This window comes from Euphorbia lathyris, chromosome 8 (assembly GCF_963576675.1).
Source record: "Euphorbia lathyris chromosome 8, ddEupLath1.1, whole genome shotgun sequence".
NCBI classification, from domain to species: Eukaryota; Viridiplantae; Streptophyta; class Magnoliopsida; order Malpighiales; family Euphorbiaceae; genus Euphorbia; species Euphorbia lathyris.
Window position 1 is genome coordinate 21,781,434 of NC_088917.1, and position 16,915 is coordinate 21,798,348.

The 16,915-nt window shown below is 39.4% G+C and overlaps 1 non-coding gene across 1 annotated transcript; it reads right to left on the reverse strand.

Moving 5' to 3' along the window:
- Positions 1-9,380: 9,380 nt before the first annotated feature.
- On the reverse strand, positions 9,381-9,487 carry LOC136204932 (small nucleolar RNA R71). Its single transcript, XR_010675743.1, has one exon. It is a non-coding gene; the product is annotated as a small nucleolar RNA R71 (small nucleolar RNA).
- Between the last annotated feature and the right edge of the window lie 7,428 nt (positions 9,488-16,915).

Genomic DNA, 16,915 nt, shown 5'->3' on the forward strand with positions numbered 1-16,915 from the left:
TAGGCAAACGTTTAGTAGCGGAAATATAAAATTTTTACCTATTTCCTTTTCCCAAGTTCCGTTAATCGTTATTTCAAATAAGGAGGGATTGAACATAAATACCTTTATGACGATCAATCTACCGTTGCAAACGAAGTGCCCACAACTTCAAAAGAGATGGATGAAGGAAATTAAGGCTAAGGTATAGCAGCGGAAATATAAAAATTTTAGCCTACTTTCTTTTAACCATAGGATCCGTTAATCGTTATTTCATATAAAGAGGGATAAGAAGAAATACCTTTCGATGATCAATCTACCGTTGCAAACGAAGTGCCCACAACTTCAAAGGAGATGTAAACTATTTACCAATCTGCCCCTATCCGAAACAGACCTTCCAGACCTCCGAACGACGTGGAAGAATATGTCTAGAAGCTACTGTCCAAAAATCGCGACGATCCGACGGTTCAATCTCCGGGAATCCTCGAAATAGTGAACTGACCTGATGTAGGCGAAGAAAAACGAATTTCTCCTTTTTGATTGTTTTTCTTTCTTTCGTGAACACGGTGAGATTAAGTTAGAATCAACCCTTATGAGATGCAACCAAAATAGATTGCCTCTAATAAACCAACACAAGATCAAAGAGAAAGAGGGATGAATAAGATTAATCAATCGATGGAATGTCGTATGAATTCTTGTCCACGAATTTGGGGAATAGAATTCTTTTCTCTCTCTCTCTAAGCAATTTCGAAAATCACAAGTGGGGAGGCTTAGGGCTTGGTCGAAATTCACTATAGGGAGGGGTATATATATTAGCTTGTATCTAAACCCTAGTTAGATAGGAATAGGTTACTTAATAGGAATCCAATTCGGAAAAGGATTCTTAATTATTATCTCACTATATATCTAATATATTTAGGATAATAATAAATAACCTAATTGGATAATAATAGGAGAATATTAATCTAATTAAAACTCCTAATTAAATTATCTCTTAATTAATTTAATTCATAATCCTAATCAAATTAGGATTAATGGAATAAAATCAATCCCTTACTAATACATACAAATTTCGGCCCCCTCCTTGTATTTGGGCCTTACTGGGCTCAATTGGGCTTCCATCTATTAATCACATCCATCTCTCTTTTGGTTCCAAGTCTTATGTGTGATCCATTAGGTCCTTACTACTTCTGGCCGTATGCAACCTATTAAATTAATTTCTTCAAGAATTATATTTAATCCCTTGCATAACGGAATGATGTACAGAGTATGTTATTGGCAAGTCTGTAATCATTCCCCCAGAGTCCGTTAAGAAGACAGGTTGATTCTATCGTTAACCCTTCCGTATTAGTTACGGTATAATACGATCCTTTATCAACTACATCCTTGAACTGAATCTTATGACTATGGGTAATGTCAAGTCACATATAGCGAGACGTTCGTTTTACTTGTTATTGGCCGAGTCAACTCAAAAAGATAGGTTAAGTGAAATCTGAATTTCTACTCTTAAGCTATCACCTTGCAAGGGTTTAGAGTCGAGTCTTCCACAAGCGATCCTTGGATGTATCTCCCATTAATCGGGAGTGATAAATGCTCAATCCAATGTATAACTACCCTGAAATTACTTCCTGTGACACCCAGCCTTTGCAGTTCACACCCCAGAGTCATCTCTGTTAAGGATCGTGGGACCACAGGATCAAAGTCTCACATTCAGTAATTCAGGATGACCAATTAACATTCCTTTGAGTCTGAGGATTAGTTATACCTATTAATACCAATGAGATGAACAGTTGACAAGGATGAATCTACCCATCCTGTTATCTCAAGTCGGATCCCCAATCCTAATGAACAACGTTTCACCGGATCTATGTAACTGTCCAGATATCTATATATGTGAAGCTTGTGAGATCAGCTTTCTGTCGGACAGAAGACATTGTTACATACAAGTCTCAACTGTGATATATCAATCCTAAATATATCACTTGACTTGGGGTGGTTTTAAGTTTATTATAAAGTTTTGTCTCACTTCATGCTTGTATGAACACTTTATAATCACTTTAAACAAACTTACGGATTTCCTTTTATTAGACTTTATTTAGTGCTTAAAAGGGATTGCCTTTATATAGTTATAAAACATATATCTCATTAAAACAAATGATATAAAGAACAATTCATTTACAATAAGTTTGTATCCTGCAACAATTGACTATAGGACACAAAACCCCAACAATGGAAACTGTTTACCAATATGCCCCTACCCGAACAGACCTTCCAGACCACCGAACGACAATCCCAACGATGAAAACAACGAAGAATGTTTCTAGAAGCTCCTGTCCAAAAATCGTGACGATCCGACGGTTCAATCTCCAGGAATCCGTGAAATCGTGAACTGACCCGATGTAGGAGGAGCAAAACGAATTTCTCCTTTTGTATGTCTTTTCTAAATTCATGAACATAACAAAACATATAAGTAAACGATTAGAACTCAACCAAGTAATAGCAATCAAAATAGATTGCCTCTAATTAATCAACACAAGATTAATGAGAAAGATGAAGAGATAAAATCAATCGAATGGAAGCAATCAGTGGAATTCCGTCCTCTACTGTAGGGGTCGAAATTCTCAGTCTGCGGAAAAGACTATGGTTGGCCGAAATTTACCACTAAAGGAGGTTTATATAGCCTCTTCCATCTAAACCCTAGTTAGATAAAATTAGGTTACTGAATAAAAATTTAATTCGGAATAAAACTCTTATTGTTATTATCTATAATTATATCTAAATATAAAGATAATAATAACTTATTAATAGAATAATAATTAGAAGCAATTTAATCTCATTAAACCTCCTAACTTATTTATCCTATAATTAATTTAATCCATAATCATAATCTAATTATAATTGTTTAAATTAAATTAATTCCTTTATGTGACATAGCACATAAAAATCACCCCCCTTTTGTTACTGGGCCTTAGTGGACTCAGTTGAGCTTCCGTCAATTAATTAACATCTGTTTCTCTTTTGGGTTCCAAGTCTTATGTGTGACCCATTAGGTTCTTATTGCTTCTAGCCGTATACAACTATTAAATTAATTTCTTAAAATTATATTCAATCTTTGTATAATGGAATGAGTACGCGAACTGTGATTGGCAGATCCGAAACATTCCCCTAGAGCTATAAGAAGACAGGTTGATTTCGTCGTTGACCTTTCCGTATTAGTTACAGTATAATTCGATCCTTCATCAACTACATCCTTAAACATAATCTTATGACTATGGATAATATCAAGTCACATATAGGGAGACGTTCGTTTTACTTGTACATGCCGAGTTAACTCCAATTAGATAGGTTAAGTGAAATCTGCATTTCAAGTCTTAAGCTATCACATTGCAAGGATTTAGAGTTAAGTCTTCCACAAGCGATCCTTGGACGTATCTCCCATTTATCAGGAGTGACAAATGCTCAATCCAATGTATAACTATCCTGCAATTACTTCCTGTGATACCCAACGTCTGTCATACACACCCCAGAGTCATCCCTGTTATGGATCGTGTTACAACAAGATCAAAGCATCACATTCCATAATCCAGAATCACTAATTAACATTCCTTTGAGTCTTAGGATTACTTATACCTATTAATACCAATGAGATGAACATGTGACAAGGATAAATCTACCCATCCTATTATCTCAAGTCGGGTCCCCAATCCTAACGAACCCCTTTCATTGGATCCATGTAACTGTCTAGATATCTGCATATCTGAAGCTTGTGAGATCAGCTCTCTGCCTCGACAGAAAACATTGTTACATGCAAGTCTCAACAGTGTTATGTCAATCCCTATTCAAAACATATCACTTGACTTGGGGTGGTTTTAAGTTTATTAGTTTATTATAATGTTTCGTCTCACTTCATGCTTGTATGAACACTTTATAATCACTTTAAATAAACTTAGGAATTTCCTTTTATTAGACTTATTTAGTTCTTTAAAAGAGGTTGCCTTTATACAGTTATGAAACCATATCTTATTAAAACAAATGACATAAAGAACAATTCATTTACATTAGGTTTATATCCTAGAACAATTGTCTATAGGACACTAAACCCCAACATACTCCCACTTGGACTAAAGCCAATTGTTTCTAAAAACATTCCCAAAAGCGTTCGCATGACCACCATGAACCTTTTGGGGGTAAGACATTCTTTAAATGGACCTATAAGATTGTCCTTTTATGGACACTCCGTTTTGATTCTCACATGTACTCTTGTTGTTATCTCTCGGTAGAGATAGTAACGGCTGAGGTAGTGTTTGGATGTATTATGAGACTACGGGTCCTTGGCAAGAGCAACAGCTCTATTGTTAATCTCATTAACAATGCCAGGTACCCCCACCTAGTTCATTAATGAACTACCTTTCCAAACTTCCTATCAGCTGCTTCCAAAGCTGCTACATACTCTGATTTTGACCTTTGGCTCAGCTACGGTTTCCTGCTTGGAACTATTCCAGCTAACCGTACCTCTTTCAAAATAAACTTGTATTCTGTGAAATCATCTTTATCTTATATCTGAAAGTCTCCAACTTTCAATTTATCATCTCCATATACTTGGAACATGTCCATAGTTTATCTTAAGTACTTAAGATTGTACTTGACAACAATCCAGTGACCATCACTTGGATTGAGCTATAATCGACTTTGTCATGCTTAAAGTAACAATGATGTTAGGTCTAGTGCGAAATGCTTTGAGCACTTTGTCAATGCATTTAGACTGGGAGAGGTCAAACAGTCTTCTTAATCTTTGATCTTAATCTTTAAGATGTAAGTTGCTTCTCCTAAGTCTATTATGGAGAATTTTATCCGATAACCAAAATTTTCACCAATTGCAGTGTAGCTATGTCGTTCCCATTAGTAGAATATCATCGAAATGTCATACTAAGTAAACGACCAAGGTCCCACTAGTTTACATATAAAGGCTCATACGAGCTCCCACTAGTTTACATGTATAGGTTTGCAAGAGTCTCCTCATAAGCTGTAGGTTCATCGTCTAATACTTGAACCTCTTCGTCGTCTCCCACTAGAAATCCAAATCTCTTTGGGATTTCATCGGCTCCCACTAGAAATCCAAAATCTCTTAGGGATTTTGATGAACTTGACCAGACATATGAGTTAGTAATGTCACCAGTGTCTCATCTTGTGAGACAGATTCGTGTTCCACCATCGCTTTCGCTATTTCAGCCTATCCTTCCTTTTGAACTTCATCAAGTTCAATTACGCTTTCTATTTGTGTTTCTAGAAGAAACTCTTTCTTTAGAAGTATAGCGTCTTTAGACACTGTTACTTTCGATCATCTGGATGATAGAAGTAATATCCAATGAAGAAGTATTTATTAGATTTAGAATCTAACTTATCTGATGTTATGTGTTTTAACATATGCTGACCACCCCTAAACTCTCATAAAAGAGAAACTGGGTTTCTTTTTCCATGAACAAACAATTCAAATGGAATAGAACTGGCGGATTTTGTGGATACTCGGTTTAAGGTACATAAGGCGGTTTCCAAGGTGTAGCTGTTAAGCCCAAAATATACCTAAAATATCATCAATATTTACATCAATTTTGCTACGAATTTGTGCTGTTTATATCTATTTAGAGTACTTTTACGTCCGAATATGTTTCTTTCATGCAAGGTACCTAAATATTTGGTAAAATCCAAATAGGAACGAAAATAGATCAAAAACGAAGGAAAAATCCTAAGTTACGAGCCAAAAGTACGAGAAAATCAGCACACCGATACGAGGAGACAAGAACGGAGTCAGAATCTCGACAGGGATTTCGGAATCTCGGTAGAGATTCCGAGTCGCGACCGAGCTGATTTCCAGTGTCTTCTTCTTGCGTTCCGAAGGATAAAAATTGCTTCCCTCATCTCGGTAGAGATTCTTTAATCTCGGTAACATTAGAAAATCTGGCAGCACATCCTTCACATGTTCAATTTCAAAGAAACGCGTCCGTTCGAGTGGATAGAAACGTCTCTTCACAGCGGACACGACCCTTAGACACGACTCTTCCACATCTATAAATAAAGAGTTGATTTCAGAGTTAAAAAAGAGTTAGATTAATTAAGATTAGTGCAGAATTTATGCAGAAACTCTGACTCAGAAATGAGTCAAAGATTAGATTTCATTTTTGTAAAAGCAATTTGATGTAGCAATTTGATGTACACACATTGTTCTTAAATTAATTACAAACACAGTAGCAATTAGATTTAGATTAAGATTTGTTCAAGACTAGTTTACATTTTGGTAGTAGAAGAACCATCTCTATTCTGAAGATTCAGCGAGAAGATTAAGTAGCGGATTCGACCCCGGAGCCTGACAAACTCTAACGAGGTTTGAGGAAAGGATTGACGACCCGGAACTCCAATGTCGTTTTGAATGCTTCCATGCTTTTTATTCTCTATAAACTTGTATCAAATTCACACTTCATCTAATAAAGTTCATGCAATTCAATATATTTTTATGTAGCACTTCTGTAAATGATCCGAAGTGAGTTCTGGTGTTTTCATTAAAACGTAGTTAAATTCAATATCTTTACAAGGAAACTTTGTTGAACACTTGGGCAAATTCATTCTTAAGGACGATATGATCGTTAAGTCGGTTTATCGGAAATAAGTATTAATTTGGTTAAGGTAGCAATCTAACCCGACCGTAGGAGGATTGTCTGCGGTTGAAAGCCTTTTAATTGAAGGAGTTTACGTTATTATACTTTTATAATTTATACAAAGTTTAAAGTTGTTTTCTTTGCTTAATGCAAACGAATACAATTATTCTCTTATTTTAAACACTAAACGTTTCTGTTTTGTAATTCAAACTCAAAACAGAATTGATTTCTAACATTCTACATATATTCTAATATGATTCTTATTAATTCAATCTCAAAACCAAATTCAATTAAACGATTTTCTATATTATAAACCTAAAATGTGAATTAAACTGAATTAAAATAAGTTTTCGTTAAAAAACGTTCCTTGTGGGATCGATATCTTTTTATTACTACAAGCGAAATTGTGCACTTGAGGAAATCGCTCAACAGTAGCCCTAGAACATCTTTGGAAGAGAGGTTATGCTCATCATGGATTGTACTATATCTAATAGAGTACAATTTCTCCTTTCAGATACATCGTGGTGTATACGGAGGAGTCCATTACGAATGAATCCATATTCATTTAGATAATTCAGGAAATCATTTGAAAAATATTTTCTCCCTCGATCTAATCGAAGTACTTTAATAGTCTTTCTTATTTGATTTACTACTTCATTCTTGAATCATTTGAACTTTCTCAAGAGCTTCTGACTTATGCTTCATCAAGAAGATGTATCAATATCTGGTATGATCATCTTATGAAACTAATGAAGTGATTGAACCTTTCTCTTTGCTTGTGTTGATATATGACTAACTACATCTGAATGTACTAGTTGTTAGACATGAATATGACTGCAATTAAACAGCATGTTAATAACAATTTGTGTGTGATTTAGGCAAAATATTCCTAAATAAAAGAACTTATAAGTGTTTTATGCAGATTTGTATTGATTAAGTCAAAGGGCTACCACACAACCTGTTTTGCAACGAACCATGAGGAGTAGAGCAACTTTTGATCCAGCGGATCTCCGCTGCGTACCTGATGACAGATAGCGACTGGACAAGTGGCAGGAGCGGCGTGGCAGAGGCAGCAGGCGAAGGAAAGGTAGAAAGCAACATGATGACAAGATGGATCACCCCCTTGAGTGTTCAAGGGTCAAATTAGAATTAATCATTTCCTAGTATCATTAGCTGTAGAAAAACAATCTTTTTTTGTAATATTTGGTGGTACGGCTCATATTTCTTCCTTTATATAGACGTAGTGGACGGAAGGAGAGCGGTACACCTTTTGACTTGGGATAATAGTTTAACTAGAATTTTGGCTTCTTGAAGAGAGGGAAGCTCTCTAAGGAAGATGACTCCATCAATGGAGGTTTGTGGAACTACCTCAGGCTGTTCACTCTATACCATGAGTGAGTAGTCATTTTGAATGGGTTTGGCCAGTTAGGGCCGGTTATGTAAGTCTTCTATTATCTTATTTATGAATGAATGGTGATATATTATGTTGTGCTTGATGAATCTTTAACTCCATTGCTTAAGGAATGTATGTTAGTGTTAGATGCATGATAGGAAACTGCTTTCATCTTCACGAAACTATTTGTCAAGCATTCAACCCCGAAACAGAGATGTCAGGAGGTTGTATCAAGGGTTTTCTTAATAGAAATGTTGTTTCGATCGTAATGCAAGAAAGAACCAACTTTAGGGACGCTTAAGGTTGTAGTACGTCTTAGAATCTTAAGAACACACGAGAGTTGACTTAAGTGAGCATTAAAGCAGAGACCTTGACTTCACTTTGCGTCATTCATGAATAAATAGGGTGTTTAGAGACTGAAAGTAACCTGTTCCGCTATGCTTAACCTGTTCTGCCTTTTTCCATCATTAAGTACTTCTTTTAATCAACTAAATCATTGACTTTGTTACTGTTTAAACAACATCTCTCAATTTAAAGAATACACACACCACGAACACCCTGTTCTACAAAGTATTTCTCATAAACTTTGGTCCTCAATCCCTGTAGATACGATACTTGACTTATCACTTTATTACTTGTATCTAGTACACTTGCTAGAGTCCATTCAGGAGACAACAAGTTTTTGGCGCCGTTGCCGGGGATTGAAAGCAACAAAGTTTATACGAACTTTTCTGTGAAACAAGGTGTTTTTAATCTGTTTGCTAAATAGTGCAGCCAGAAGGAATCTTTATCGGTTTATGCGCAGAGCTGGACCTCCTGTTTTTTCTATCGATCTCGAATTGGAGAGAACGTGTAGACGAAACAGAGTGGGAGCTCGACGTGCAAGACAAAGAGAACGACAAAGAGAGAGAAGAATGGCTGGAAGGGTACCACCCGAACAAACAATTCAACCAAACCAGGAAGAAGAGGGAGAAAATAATAACCCTCCTGTCATGCGAATCAGAGATTATTCGAGACCAACTACTGAAGGACATTCATCATGCATCGTGTTGCCCAACGAAGGGAACAACATGTTCGAGGTGAAAGCATCTATGATACAAATGTTGCAGGCAGCCGTACAGTTCAATGGATACTAGTCGCAAGATCCAAAAGGGCATATTCTTGAGTTTATCACGTTGTGCAACACTTTCAGATCAAACAGAGGCGTTGCTGACGACATAATCCGACTAAAGCTGTTTTCTTTTTCTCTAAGAGATAAAGCGAAGAATTGGTTGAAAAACTTGCAACCAGGAACGATTACTACTTGGGAAGAAATGGCTAGCGCTTTCTTAATGAAATATTTCCCACCAAGGCAAGCCATTAAGCTCAGAAACAAGGTTTCCCATTTCGTGCAAGAAGAGGATGAATCCTTAGTCGAGGCATGGGAAAGGTACAAGGAATTACTAAGGAGAGTCCCCAATCATGGCATCCCTATGTGGATGCAAATGCAGAACTTTTACAATGGGGTAACCAACATTTATAAGATCCAGATCGAGTCCATAGCCAATGGAAACCCCGAAGATCTGGAACCACAAGCCTTGTACGACCTTATTGAGAGAGTAGTGAGCACGAGTTATAACTGGCACTCTGCCAGAAGTGAGGGAAAAAGAGCGGGAAATGAAGATGTTGTGTCAAAATTGACAAGCAAGGTAGAACAGCTTGCTAGGCAGCTCAGCAAGATAAATATGTCCTCGATCCCCAACGAACCACCATTCAATGACATTTGTGATTTTTGTGGAGGCCTTCATTTCAGCATCAACTGTCCCGGAGTTAAGCAGGGAAAGGGTGCACAGGCAGAGTGTGATTATGCAGGGTATAATCAGAGGAATCCACCTAACCCGTATTCTAACACGTATAACCCTGCCACAAGAAATCATCCAAATTTCGGATGGACAGGCCAGCCCAATCAGCAGGAACAACCGAGATATCAACAACAGCAAGGAGGACACTACCAGAGGCAACCTCAACAGCATTATAAACAACCTGTTCCACCAAAGGAAGATATAGAGCCAGATATGAAGACGATGATGATGCAGTTCATGAAACAGACACAAGCATCAATTAAAAATCTGGAAACACAAGTCCACCAATTAGCTGCATCTACGTCAAAATGGAAGGGAATAATGCCAAGCAACAGAGAGCCAAATCCAAAGGGCGATGTCATGGCAATCACCCTGAGATCTGGTAAGCAAACTCAACCCCTTATGTCTACTGATGAAAATGCTGAATTCGCAGAGACATCCGAAGAAACTGAAGGAGAGCAGGAACAGACTGTTCCTAGTCAAGAAGAAACCAGGAAGACAAAATCTACCAGTGAGCAAGATCAGGGGGAAAGCGGAAAGATGTACAAGCCACCTCCGCCTTATGTTCCGCCTGTGCCATACCCAACGCGGTTGATCAACAAAAAGCTGGAAGAACAGAATTCTAAGGTGTTAGACACCTTAAGGAAATTTCACATCAACATTCCGTTTGTAGAAGCACTGGCACAGATGCCGTCGTATGCGAAGTTCTTGAAAGATCTCCTGTCAAACAAAAAGAAGCTGGAGAACATATCGATGATCCAACTCAACAGAGATTGTTCTTCAATACTCCAAAACAAGCAGCAGCTACCTAAAAAGCTGAAAGATCCAGGGAGTTTTTCTATTCCTTGTTTAATTGGAAAGCTAAATATTGAAAATGCACTATGTGACCTAGGAGCTAGCATAAACCTAATGCCTTATTCTGTATATGCTAAACTTGGATTAGGAGAACCTCAGCCTACTCGTATGTCAATTCAGTTGGCCGATCGATCAGTATGTTACCCTAGGGGAGTGGTGGAATATGTGTTTGTAAAAGTAGGAAAATTCATCTTGCCTGTTGATTTTATCATAATGGACATAGATGAAGACCTGCATGTTCCTATTATCCTAGGTCGACGTTTTTAGCCACGGGTAGAGCATTGATAAACGTGGGAGAGGGACAACTATTCTTAAGGATTAATGGGGAGGAAGTCATTTTCAAAATGAACGAGGCAATGAGACGAGCTAACAATAATGATGACACATGCTGTTTCTGGGATGAGTTTCAAAGTCTTTCTACTTTACAGGAATAGGACACTCTGGAGACTCTATTGGGAGAAGAAGTGAACTTATGTGAAGGAACAGGCTGTTCCATTGAATCCAACTTACCTACACCTCTTTTCGATCATACTGTTCCTACTCATCAAGAACCACCAGAGATACCAACTGTGCCAGTGTCTAAACCAGAATTGAAATCGTTACCTGCACACCTCGAGTATGCCTTCTTGGAACCACCCAGCGGGAGTCCAGTTATTATATCCTCAAAGTTAACTCCTGATCAGAAAGCGCAACTCATGGAAGTTCTGTGAAGGAACAAGGATGCAATCGCATGGAAAATTGATGATATGAAAGGTATCAGTCTGGCAGTCTGTGTCCACAGAATCTTAATGGAGAAGGAGCACAAGCCATCTGTCCAGCCGCAGCGCAGACTGAACCCCCACATGAAGGAGGTTGTGCGAAAGGAGGTGATGAAGCTTCTGGATGCCGGCATTATTTACCCAATTTCTGATAGTGTGTGGACCAGTCTTGACCTTGTACCAAAGAAGGGAAGAACAACCGTAGTACTCAACGAGAAAGATGAGTTGGTTCCCACGAGAACAATAACAGGATGGCAAGTTTGTGTGGATTACAGAAAGCTCAACGAAGCCACAGGGAAGGATCACTTTCCTTTGCCCTTCATTGACCAGATGTTAGAACGGTTAGTGGGGTATGCATTTTATTGTTTCCGTGACGGTTACTCAGGGTACAATCAGATTGCAATTCACTGTGAGGATCAGGAAAAAACAACGTTCACATGTCCATACGGGACCTATGCCTACAGGCACATGCCGTTCGGACTGTGCAACGCTCCAGCCACATTTCAAAGATGCATGATGTCTATATTTCATGATATGGTGGAGCGAACTGTAGAAATATTCATGGACGACTTCTCCGTTTATGGAAACTCTTTTGAGAACTGTTTAAACAACCTCGAAGCCGTGCTTATGCGATGCAAGGAGACCCACTTGGTCTTGAATTGGGAGAAATGCCACTTCATGGTTACAGGTGGAGTTGTTCTCGGGCATAAAATTTCAAAAAAGGGGATGGAAGTGGACAAAGCAAAGGTGGAAGTGATAGAAAAGCTGGCTGTTCCGGCCAATGTAAAAGATGTGCGAAGTTTTCTGGGGCACGCAAGGTTTTACCGCAGGTTTATCAAAGATTTTTCAAAGATTGTGCTGCCCTTGTCAGCATTACTTCACAAGGATGCAAAATTTTCTTTTGATGCAAGCTGTTTAAAGGCGTTCGAACTATTGAAAGGTAAGCTGATCAACTCACCTATACTGGCAGGACCCGACTGGGAACAACCTTTTGAGATGATGTGTGACGCAAGTGATACATGTGTGGGAGCTGTTCTGGGGCAGAGGGTTGAGAAGAAATTTCAGCCTATCTATTATGCAAGCAAAACATTAACCGAGACCCAGCAGAATTACACCACGACGGAAAAAGAGCTCCTCGCAGTTGTGTACGCTTTCGACAAATTTCGCCCTTACTTGGTGCTATCAAAAGTCATTGTTCACATAGACCATGCTGCACTGCGCTACCTGTTCGCCAAGAAGGATGCAAAACCAAGGCTGATACGGTGGTTGCTTTTACTTCAAGAGTTCGATCTCGAAATTAAGGATAAAAAGGGAACGGAAAATGTAGCAGCTGATCATTTGTCAAGAATTCCTCACCAAAGCAACCAAGAACAACCTGAGATTTTGGAGAGTTTTCCAGACGAACGTCTCTATATTGCACAGCCTGCTCCGTGGTTTGCTGACATTGCCAATTATCTAGCCAGTTCACTTAAGGTTCACAACCTGTCCACTAATCAAAGGAGGAAGTTCTATGCTGAAATTAAATATTATTTCTGGGAGGACCCCTATCTTTTCAGGTTGTGCGCCGACCAAATTATTCGAAGATGTATATCTCAAGAGGAGGGACAGACTGTTCTATGCCATTGTCATGACCGAGAAGCTGGAGGACACCATAGCGCTAGCAGAACTGCAGCAAAAGTACTTCAATCAGGTTTTTTCTGGCCAACACTTTTTAAAGATGCCAATCTGTTCGTTCGCACTTGCAATGAGTGCCAACGAACAGGCAATATCTCAGCTAGAAATGCCATGCCCCTCAATAACATAGTTGTTTGTGAAATTTTTGATATATGGGGCATAGATTTTATGGGTCCATTCCCTACATCTTTTGGGCATAAATATATCTTGGTAGCTGTTGATTATATGAGAAAGTGGGTTGAAGCAATGGCTAGTCCCACCAATGACGCCCGTGTGGTTGTAAAATTCCTGAAAAGGCTGTTTGCCAGATTTGGTGTCCCACGAGCGATCATTAGTGATCAAGGAACCCACTTTTGTAATGCCAAATTTGAGAAGATGATGGGCAAGCTTGGAGTCTCTCACAGAATTGCCACACCTTACCATCCACAAACAAGTGGACAGGTGGAGATTTCCAATCGTGAAATCAAAAGAATTTTAGAAAAAACTGTTGGCAGTTCTAGGAGAGACAGGGCAAACAAGCTTGATGATGCTCTTTGGGCATATAGGACGGCTTATAAAACACCAATCGGAATGTCTCCGTTTAGATTGCTGTACGGCAAGTCTTGTCACTTGCCGGTTGAAATGGAACACATGGCCTTTTGGGAGTTAACTTTCTTAAATTTTGAGCAACAGGCTGTGGGAGACCAACGAAGACTTCAACTCTGTGACATGGAGGAATTCAGGCTGTTTTCGTATGAGAATGCGGTGAATTACAAAGACAAGACCAAGATGTGGCACGATAGAAAAATTCAGATAAAGACGTTTCACGAAGGACAAAGAGTTCTCTTGTACAATTCGAGATTCAGGTTGTTTCCTGGGAAGCTTAAATCAAGATGGACGGGACCTTATCTGGTGAACAAGGTGTTTGGTCATGGTGCAGTTGAAATTGGCAAGGAGGGTCAGGAACCTTTTAAGGTGAATGGGAAAAGATTGAAACCCTACCTAGAGAACGATCACTCAAGGAAGATCGATACAGTTCACTTCCAAGACCCCCCAAGCCAGTAGAAGCACAAATAGGGTGTTCGCTACAAACACCAATGGTAGCACAAGTAACTTTGCATTTAATTAGTTTGCATTTCAAATTTTGTTAAATTTTGTTAAAAGTAGTTTCGATCCATTTTGTGTCGTGCAATGGTCCGTATTATGTATCTCCGGCGCAAGCAAAGATGTAAAACTTACCTTTCCACAAGGGTTAAGTTTTACGTTTTTACTTGTTCAAATAAGGAGTTGATTTGCCTTTCCATGGACAGACTGTCCTTGGAAACTGGGAGGCGAACTAAAAGTCTGAAAAAGTGAAATGTCTCATCATAGGTCACTAGGTGCTTCTTTCACATGCTCTCACTTCCTCGATAAAATCCAACGGATAGGGGAGTCATAACTTCAAATTTTGAAGCGTGACCGTTCATCGCCCTAAGGTCTCTTCGGAGAAACGCGCCTTTTGCCAACCACTTGTCCAGGTGGCGTCCTTTGGACCGCTCTCATAAAGGCGGTTTGGCAACAAGACATTTCATTTCCTCTCCCTACTTAAGGAGACCAACCAAAAATACGGCCCCTCGTTCGACTTGTATTATTTTCACACTTTTATTTCACGGTTCACCACATGCTCTGCGCTCTTTATCATTGGGAAACCCTATTTAGAGTTGAGCGCAGGATGAGAAATCGGGGATCTGGCAAAGCAGGTAAAAATCGAAGGATCAACGAAAAAAGAAAAAGCTAAGGGCAAAATGACGGGAACAAGCACAGTTGCTTTCATTCCGGACGAAAAATTGGTGAAAAAGCTGTCTCAGTTCAAAGATGCAGCAGTGCGGACATACTACGAGGAACTTGCGCAACTTGAATTCGGGCCTATGAGAACAGTTTGCTGGGAGACCTTGAAGAAGCTCAAACTTGACGTGCGTGTGCGGAAACTCATGGAGGCAGGCCATTTCGGCTGTTTCTTTGAAATAACGGAGCCGGCCTATAAAGAACTCACATTGGAATTCCTGGCTACGTTTAAGCACCATCCCGAGATCACAGACCCGGACGAGGAAGGCAAGTTTAGTTTCAGGCTAATGACTCACACCCAGCGGCCTTCATTGAACATGTTCAACAGTCTATTGGGTGCCACAAATGATGATGACCTTGAGTCGAAAAGTTACAAGGAGGCGTTCACTCAAACCCCTGATGTATTTGACCCACAAGCTTTCTGGCAATCTATTTCGAACCAGCCGAGGTATGACGGTAGTGTTTCCAAGGCGTCGAATATTGATGACTATGCCGTCCAGTACCTCCATAAACTGGTCTCTGGCACCATCTTTGCCCGCGAAAACCAGTCCACTATTCCCCATGCCGACATTACGGCTTTGTGGAGTATGACAACCGGGCCCAGAATGAATCTAGGCTATTGGTTTGGGGAGTACATTGCCAACTTTGGAAAGAAGAATTCCTCGATCATTTGTTGTGGGAGTATCGTGACTCGGATTGCAGCCGAGATTGGAGTTTTTAAGCCTGAGGACCGCACCCGGCTCACTGTTATGAACCACCCTGACCAGATTGATTTAAGGAGCTTACAGAGCATGTTGTTTGGGAAAATGGTGAATGGGAAGTGGGTCTGGATGGCAGACTTTGTTGAATCCAGGAGAGTCGAAAGCCGAAAGAGAAAGAGTGAACCTACTTTCTCTGTCTCCTCTGAGTCCGAGCAAGTTGAGCACGAAAAAGACCTAGCCTTTTACATGAAATGTGCAAAGCTCACCAATGATGATATTGTCTGTAAGTTCAATGCCCTGTTTGCGCAAATGTAGCTAACCGAGACCAGATCCATGCCCTTGAGCATAAAACTGCTATTCTACAAAGTGAGGTGGATATGATGAAGCACCTCTGTGTAGAAGAGCATGGGCGGGAAAGTCCTTCGGGTGCCTCGGTCAAAAGTCCGGTAAGAGCGAAATCTGCTGCCCCTGAAACACATGCCGCTACCTCCTCGAAAGGGGATGGTACTGCTCCTGCTAAGGATCGAGAGGTTGAGTCCTCTCATTCCCCACTTGTCTAAACCTTCACACTTGTCGCTATCCAAGCATCTGGTAACACTTATAACCCTTCTTTGCATTTATTGTTACACTCCAATGCGATCATGTTATGATTTTTGTTTTTTTTCTCTCTTGTTTTTAGTGTAACATTGGGGATAATGTTGATTTTTATTTGGGGGTGGGATGCATGCGTTTAAACTGCAAATTTTTGTGCATAACATGATAAAAAGATGAAACATGCTGCTGTTATAGACTGATATGTTTAGCAAATTACCCTCTAATAAATCTCGACGTCCGCTTTAAGCAATTTGTCCGTTATTTGTTTTCTTGTAACTATCTCATTCTCTTGTCTTATTCCTAGCTGTTTATGCTTTTGTGATTGCGATTTGAGGTAATAGCTTTGTGTAATTATTTAAACTCCCAAATCAAGAAGTTCTAAAAATTTTTAAGTTTTAACTCAATCTTCACTTAAAGAATCTCCTGTTTCAATGCAAAAGCTCTAAAATGTGAGAACTTGAGCCTACATTAGCATGAAAATGCATTGTTTCTTCATGAGAGGGCTAGTGCATATTGTCCTTAGGTAGGTATTGCTTTGGTTGCCTAGTCAAAATGGTAAAATTGTGGAAGAACATAGGAGGAAAAAGGCATTTAGATCCCAATTTCACTCCACAAAAAGCCTACCCGTGCTTTGCACCCACATTTTTAGGATATCCAACTTGAGCCTTAG